This window comes from Pongo pygmaeus, chromosome 22 (assembly GCF_028885625.2).
Source record: "Pongo pygmaeus isolate AG05252 chromosome 22, NHGRI_mPonPyg2-v2.0_pri, whole genome shotgun sequence".
NCBI classification, from domain to species: Eukaryota; Metazoa; Chordata; class Mammalia; order Primates; family Hominidae; genus Pongo; species Pongo pygmaeus.
The window spans coordinates 1,536,321-1,544,061 of record NC_072395.2 but is presented as its reverse complement, the minus strand read 5'-3'; the positions used below and the strand labels follow the sequence as shown (position 1 = coordinate 1,544,061).

At 35.6% G+C, this 7,741-nt stretch overlaps 1 long non-coding RNA gene across 1 annotated transcript; it reads right to left on the bottom strand.

Annotated features, from left to right (window-relative positions):
• Positions 1-1,380: 1,380 nt before the first annotated feature.
• On the bottom strand, positions 1,381-4,320 carry LOC134738982 (uncharacterized). The gene is made up of 2 exons (XR_010125330.1): positions 3,967-4,320; positions 1,381-1,854 (listed from the first exon to the last, which is right to left on the bottom strand). It is a non-coding gene; the product is annotated as an uncharacterized LOC134738982 (long non-coding RNA).
• Positions 4,321-7,741: the final 3,421 nt, after the last annotated feature.

Sequence of the window (7,741 nt, the reverse complement as noted above, 5' to 3'; positions counted from 1 at the left end):
TGAGAACAAACATTGAGATAAAATAAACATGCAAACATCTAAATAAATCAAAACAATTTTTTTTTATTATTATTATACTTTAGGTTTTATGGTATATGTGCGCAATGTGTGGGTTAGTTACATATGTATACATGTGCCATGCTGGTGCACTGTACCCACTAACTCATCATCTAGCATTAGGTATATCTCCCAGTGCTATCCCTCCCCCCTCCCCCCACCCAACAACAGACCCCAAAGTGTGACGTTCCCCTTCCTGTGTCCAGGTGTTCTCATTGTTCAATTCCCACCTATGAGTGAGAATATGCGGTGTTTGGTTTTTTGTTCTTGTGATAGTTTACTGAGAATGATGATTTCCAATTTCATCCATGTCCCTACAAAGGACGTGAACTCATCATTTTTTATGGCTGCATAGTATTCCATGGTGTATATGTGCCACATTTTTTTAATCCAGTCTATCATTGTTGGACATTTGGGTTGGTTCCAAGTCTTTACTATTGTGAATAATGCCAAAATAAACATACGTGTGCATGTGTCTTTATAGCAGCATGACTTATAGTCCTTTGGGTATATACCCAGTAATGGGATGGCTGGGTCAAATGGAATTTCTAGTTCTAGATCCCTGAGGAATCGCCACACTGACTTCCACAAGGGTTGAACTAGTTTACATTCCCACCAACAGTATGAAAGTGTTCCTATTTCTCCACATCCTCTCCAGCACCTGTTGTTTCCTGAGTTTTTAATGATTGCCATTCTCAGTGGTGTGAGATGGTATCTCATTGTGGTTTTGATTTACATTTCTCTGATGGCCAGTGATGGTGAGCATTTTTTCATGTGTTTTTTGGCTGCATAAATGTCTTCTTTTGAGAAGTGTCTGTTCATGTCCTTCACCCACTTTTTGATGGGGTTGTTTGTTTTTTTCTTGTAAATTTGTTGGAGTTCATTGTAGATTCTGGATATTAGCCCTTTGTCAGATGAGTAGGTTGCAAAAATTATTTCCCATTTTGTAGGTTGCCTGTTCACTCTGATGGTAGTTTCTTTTGCTGTGCAGAAGCTCTTTAGTTTAATCAGATCCCATTTGTCAATTTTGGCTTCTGTTGCCTTTGCTTTTGGTGTTTTAGAGATGAAGTCCTTGCCCATGCCTATGTCCTGAATGGTAATGCCTAGGTTTTCTTCTAGGGTTTTTATGGTTTTAGGTCTAACATTTAAGTCTTTAATCCATCTTGAATTGATTTTTGTATAAGGCGTAAGGAAGGGATCCAGTTTCAGCTTTCTACATATGGCTAGCCAGTTTTCCCAGCACCATTTATTAAGTAGGGAATCCTTTCCCTATTTCTTGTTTTTCTCAGGTTTGTCAAAGATCAGATAGTTGTAGACATGTGGCATTATTTCTGATGGCTCTGTTCTGTTCCATTGATCTATATCTCTGTTTTGGTACCAGTACCATGCTGTTTTGGTTACTGTAGCCTTGTAGTATAGTTTGAAGTCAGGTAGCGGGATGCCTCCAGCTTTGTTCTTTTGGCTTAGGGTTGACTTGGTGATGCAGGCTTTTTTTTTGGTTCTACATGAAATTTAAAGTAGATTTTTCCAATTCTGTGAGGAAAGTCATTGGTAGCTTGATGGGGATGGCATTGAATCTTGGGCAGTATGGCCATTTTCACGATATTGATTCTTCCTACCCATGAGCATGGAATGTTCTTCCATTTGTTTGTATCCTCTTTTATTTCCTTGAGCAGTGTTTTGTAGTTCTCCTTGAAGAGGTCCTTCACATCCCTTGTAAGTTGGATTCCTAGGTATTTTATTCTCTTTGAAGCAATTGTGAATGGGAGTTCACTCATGATTTGGCTCCCTGTTTGTCTGTTATTGGTGTAAAAGAGAAAAACCACATGATTATCTCAATAGATGCAGAAATGTCCTTTGACAAAATTCAACAATGCTTCATGCTAAAAACTCAATAAATTAGGTATTGATGGGACTTATCTCAAAATAATAAGAGCTATCTATGACAAACCCACAGCCAATATCATAATGAATGGGCAAAAACTGAAGCATTCCCTTTGAAAACTGGCACAAGACAGGGATGCCCTCTCTCACCACTCCTATTCAACATAGTGTTGGAAGTTCTGGCCAGGGCAATTAGGCAGGAGAAGGAAATAAAGTGTATTCAATTAGGAAAAGAGGAAGTCAAATTGTCCCTGTTTACAGATGACATGATTGTATATCTACAAAACCCCATTGTCTCAGCCCAAAATCTCCTTAAGCTGATAAGCGACTTCAGCAATGTCTCAGGATACAAAACCAATGTACAAAGATCAAAATAATGTTAACACTGTGTCAAATTATACACAATGTGTGATATATCGATATGAAGCACATTTATGGAAGAATAAAAGAAAATGTTATCCCAAGCGTTATATTAATTAAAAGAGTAAATTTGGTAAAAGAGGAGTAAATAAGAAAAATAATTCTTGCCCAGGTTACATTTGATTTAGCTTTAGTAGGGTAGAGCCAGTCACTACTAATACAGAAGTTGGTAATCCATGAGAGGAAGAAAACACATAGTGTATAACTAAAATGAGTGAGTTTGAAATTCACCAACCAATAGGTTCTGGGATTAATGGCAATGGCTTGTAGTATGTTCAAAGAGCAGGTGGTGCATGGGAAGAAGCTGCTCATTATCATGTTAAGATAGACAGCAGGCTTCTATTTGAGGCCACTCTAGAGAACATCTTCCCAATCTTTGTCTGTAGAGAACAAGTTTGTCATGGTAGGAGCATCACTATGTAGATGAAGGCCTAGTTACTGATGCTCATGTCATAGTACCTGCGCCTGCAACCCAAAAAACAGGAAAAATCCAGAAGACAGGAAGGAACATGACAGAGATTCCAATTCTATGGAATAAAAAGCACTTTTATAGCACTAATATTTGAAGATGTGCCCTTTATCAGAAAAGTAAATGCATATCTGGAAAAACAAACAGGACAGCAAACAAAGTCTCTTCTTAGAAAATCTCTGTGATTATGTCAACCAAGACCACCACTCTCCTCAGTGCTGACCATCATGGTTACCTCAATCAAAAAGTCCTGAGTCATCCCTAGCAACCCTATGTGAACCATCCCCCCAGCCTGCTCTTTCCTTCACTTCCCATAAACATCAAACATGCAGTGATGCCACTGAAGCCCCCTCTTTTTGTACTTTTATTATCTTCACATTTCCTGAACAGTTGTAAGTGTCATGTGTCCTGGAAGTTTTTAGTTTATTGTTATATCTTCTCTTAAATTACACAAGATCATGGACAATGACTTATGAGCATTTGTATCTGCACACTTGTTACAGTGTTAGGTTAAGTTTTATAAAAATGTGAATGACTGGAGATAAGCAGACAATCCATTGGTCAGTTTTTTTCACTCTACGAATTAATGCGAGGTGGAGAGAAGTTAAAATGTGTAATTGGCCAAGCTTTCTTCATCAAACGTTTTAATAAGAGCAGTAATCTATTTATGAGGATAGAGCACTGCTGACCTAAACACATCCCGAAAAACCACACCTCCCAATACTGCTGCTTTGGGGATTAATTTTCAACATAAAGTTTTAAGGGAAACAAAAACATGAAAACTATGCCTTATGTCCCAAATTTATTTTTAATTCCACACAAAATACAATCATTCCATCTACTAGATTCTATAATTCTAAACTCACTCCAGAATCAACTTTAAAATCTGACTTCAAAGTCTTGTCCAAACCTCATATGGGTGAAAGTCAAGGTATAATTCATTCTAATGCAATTTTTTCTTTAGCTGTGGATCTATGAAATCTAACATGTTGTGTGTTTTTGAAATACAACGGTGGGAAAGGCAAAGGACAGACATTGCTGTTTCAAAAGGGAGAAATAGGCAAGAAGCAATAAATAACAGGTCCCAAATGTGTTATTAAAAATACAAAAGGCAAGCCATGCACGATGTCTCATACCTGTAATCCCAGCAGTTCGGGAGGCCAAGGCAGGTGAATCACTTGAGATCAAGAGTTCAAGATCCACCTGGCAATATAGTGAAATCCCTTCCCTACTAAAAAAAAAAAATACAAAATTTAGCCAAGCCTGATGGCACTCACCTTTGGTCCCAGCTACTTGGGAGGCAGAGGCAAGAGAATCACTCTAGCCCGGGTGGCAGAGGTTGCAATGAGCTGAGATCACACCACTGCACTCTAGTCTGGGCAACAGAGTGAGAATCCATCTCAAAATAAATAAATAAACAAACAAAATTAATGGACAAAAACTGCTCAAATTTGAAAAAAGAAATGGACAAACACACTCAAGATCTTTAGTGGACTTTGACCAGCATAAATTTAAAGAAAACCAAAATGAGACACAATATAAAACTGTTAAATATCTCAAAGAAAAAACTTCAAAAATTTCAAGAGAAAGAAAATTAAACACATACAATTTAGGCCCACTAATTCTATTAACAGATGTCTTTAAAGATATTTTGCAGTTCAGAGTGTGGGATGATATATTCAAGTTAAAAAAAAAGAGAGAAAAATTACCAACCAAGGACATTATATATGGCAAAACTCTCATTGAAACATGAAGGTGAAATTAAGATTTTTTCAGATAAACTGAAGCTGAAGGAGTTTATGACCACTAGGTTTGTTCTTCAAGAAATGCTGGAAAGTCCTTTGAGATTAAAAAATGAGAATACTAAAAAAGCCATACAATACTATAAAGCTCTGTTGTAAAGCAAATATATAGAGAAATATAGCATCCTGTATTATTGTGATGTTGGTAAGTAATTTTAATTCCCTTATAGAATTTGACAAAAAATGTACAAAAATATTTTATGTGTATGTTAAAGAATACATCATAAAAAAGGCCTAATTTGTGACATCAAGAACAACGTGTGTGTTGGCAAAGACAGTCACGTAAAAGACTGGAGTTTTTATATGCTGCTGGAGATAGATAACATCAGATTAAAGTAGATTGTTATAACTTTGAGGAGTTTCATGTAATCTGCATAGTATTCACAAAGATAATACATGTAGAGTGTAGACAAAAGAAAAAGAAATAAAAACATATTAGTACAAAAATTAATTAGACAAAAAGGGAGACAGCAAGAAATAAAGTAAATAAATAAAAGAACTACAAAAGAAACACAATACAATTAACAAAATGGCGGTAGTAACTCCTTAACTGCAAATAATAACCTTATAGGTAACAATGTTAAATTCTCCAATAACAGACACAAGGTCACTGAAAGATTAAAAATATAAAATCAAATAAATTCTGTTTATAAACTGTTTATAAAACTAAAAATATAAAATCAAATAAATTCTGTTTATTTAAGCATAAACATGGATTGAAAATGCAGGGATGGAAAATTATATTCTATATGGTAACAAAATCATCCTAAATAGCAACCAAAATAGAAAAAAGTTGGTCACATTTACATTAGATGATTAGACTTTAAGCAAAAAACTGTCATAAAGACAAACAAGGACACTATATAATAAAAATAAATCTCCAAGAAGATATCATAATTAGAATATGCACATGTATCAGCAACTATTCCAAACACATAATACAAATAATGAAAGAATTAAAAGGAGAAATAGGCTGAGTACAGTGGCTCACGCCTGCTTGTAATCCCTACATCTTGGCGGGGGCTGAGGCAGGAGGATGGTTTGAGCCCAGGAGTTGAGACTAACCTGGGCAAGATAGCAACACTTCGTCTGTGTAAAAAACGAAATTATAAATAAAAATAAAGGGAGGAATAGAGACCACCCCCAAAATGATAGGAGACTTTAATAACGGAGAGGACAACCTGGCAGACCAAATGAACACAGAGGATTGAGCAAGGAGTGATTCAACCAAATCCAACAGACTTTTAGAAACGGTCTTCTCAACAACAAAATGCACATGCTTCTGGTGCACACATGGAACATTCTTGAGACTATATCACAAATCAGACCACAAAGAAATCAATTCGAGAAAATTAAAATCATACGAAGTATCATTTACAATTAAAATGGAATGGAACTAGAAGTGAATACCAGAAGAAAAAATTAAAAATTTGCAAATACATAAAAATCAAGTAACATGCTCCTAAACAACATTATGGGTTAAAGAAGAAATCACAGTGAAAATTTCAACATAACTGGAGAGAAAGCATAACAAAATTATTGAATACATCTGAAGCTTGTATTCAATTGTAGTAGTAAATATGTACATTTAAAAAAATCTATCTAAATCAACCAGTAAATGTAACCAAACATAAGTAAAGAATAAAAATTTCAGTATTTATAAATAAACAACAATTAAAAGCCATAGAAAAATCAATTAAAGTTTGGATTAATTGACAAGATTAAGAAAACTGACAGTTAGATTAAAAAAAAAAAAGAAGATATCTCAAATAATTAAATTCAGAAATAAAAGAGGAGCTATTACTACTGATGCCATAAAAGTAGGAAAAGATTATAAAAGTTTAATTCCAAGTATATGCCAAAAAATATGATAGGCTAAGAGAAATAGACAAATGTCTGGAAATATAGATTATACTAAAAATAAACCATAAAAAAATCTGAATAGGCATATAAGTAGTAACAACAACCTCCCCTCAAAAAGCCCAGGCCCAGATCACTTCATTAAATTTTTTTTTTTTCAAAATGTTAAAGCAGGGTTAACGCCAACCCTTCTTAAACTACTTCAGAAAAATGAAAAAGAGAAAACAATTTCCAACTTATTTTATGAGGCCAGCATTAACACAACACCGAACCCCACAAAGACACTAAGGAAAAAAAAATACAACTACAAATCAATTTTCCTGTTGACTATTGATGTAAAAATTCTCCTCGGAACCTTAGAACACCAAATTCAATGACATATTGCAAGGATTATACACCATGACGAAGAAGGAGTTGTCTCTCCAATGTAAGTATTGCTCAACACATGTAAATCAATCTATTTTTTTTTATTATACTTTAAGTTCTAGGGTACATGTGGAAAACGTGCAGGTTTGTTACATAGGTTTACAGGTGCCATGTTGTTTTGCTGCACCCATCAACTCATCATTTACTGCTATCTCCTACTGCTATGTCTCCTCTAGCCCTCCAGCCCCTGACAGGCCCCATTGTGTGATGTTACCTGCCTTGTGTCCAAGTGTTCTCATTGGTAAATTCCCAGCTATGAGTGAGAACATGTGGTGTTTGGTTATGTGTCCTTGTGATAGTTTGCGGAAAATGATGGTTTCCGGCTTCATCCAAGTCCCCGCAAAGGACAAAAACTCATCCGTTTTTATGGCCGCATACTAGTCCATGGTATATACTTGCTGCATTTTCTTAATCAGTTCTATCATTGATGGACATTTGGGTTGGTTCCAAGTCTTTGCTATTCTGAATAGTGCTGCAGTAAACATACGTGTGCGTGTGTCTTTATAGTGGCATGATTTATAATCCTTTGAGTATATACCCAGTAATGGGATCGCTGGGTCAGATGGTATTTCTATTTCTAGATCCTGGAGGAATGGCCACACTGTCTTCCACAATGGTGGAACTAATTTACAATCACACCAACAGTGTAAAAGCCTTCCTATTTTTCCACATCCTCTCCAGTATCTGTTGTTTCCTGACTTTCAAATAATCGCCATTCTAACTGGCGTGAGATTATATCTCATTGTGGTTTTGTTTTGCATTTCTCTGATGACCAGTGATGATGAGCATTTTCTCATCTGTCTGTTGGCTGCATAGATGTCTT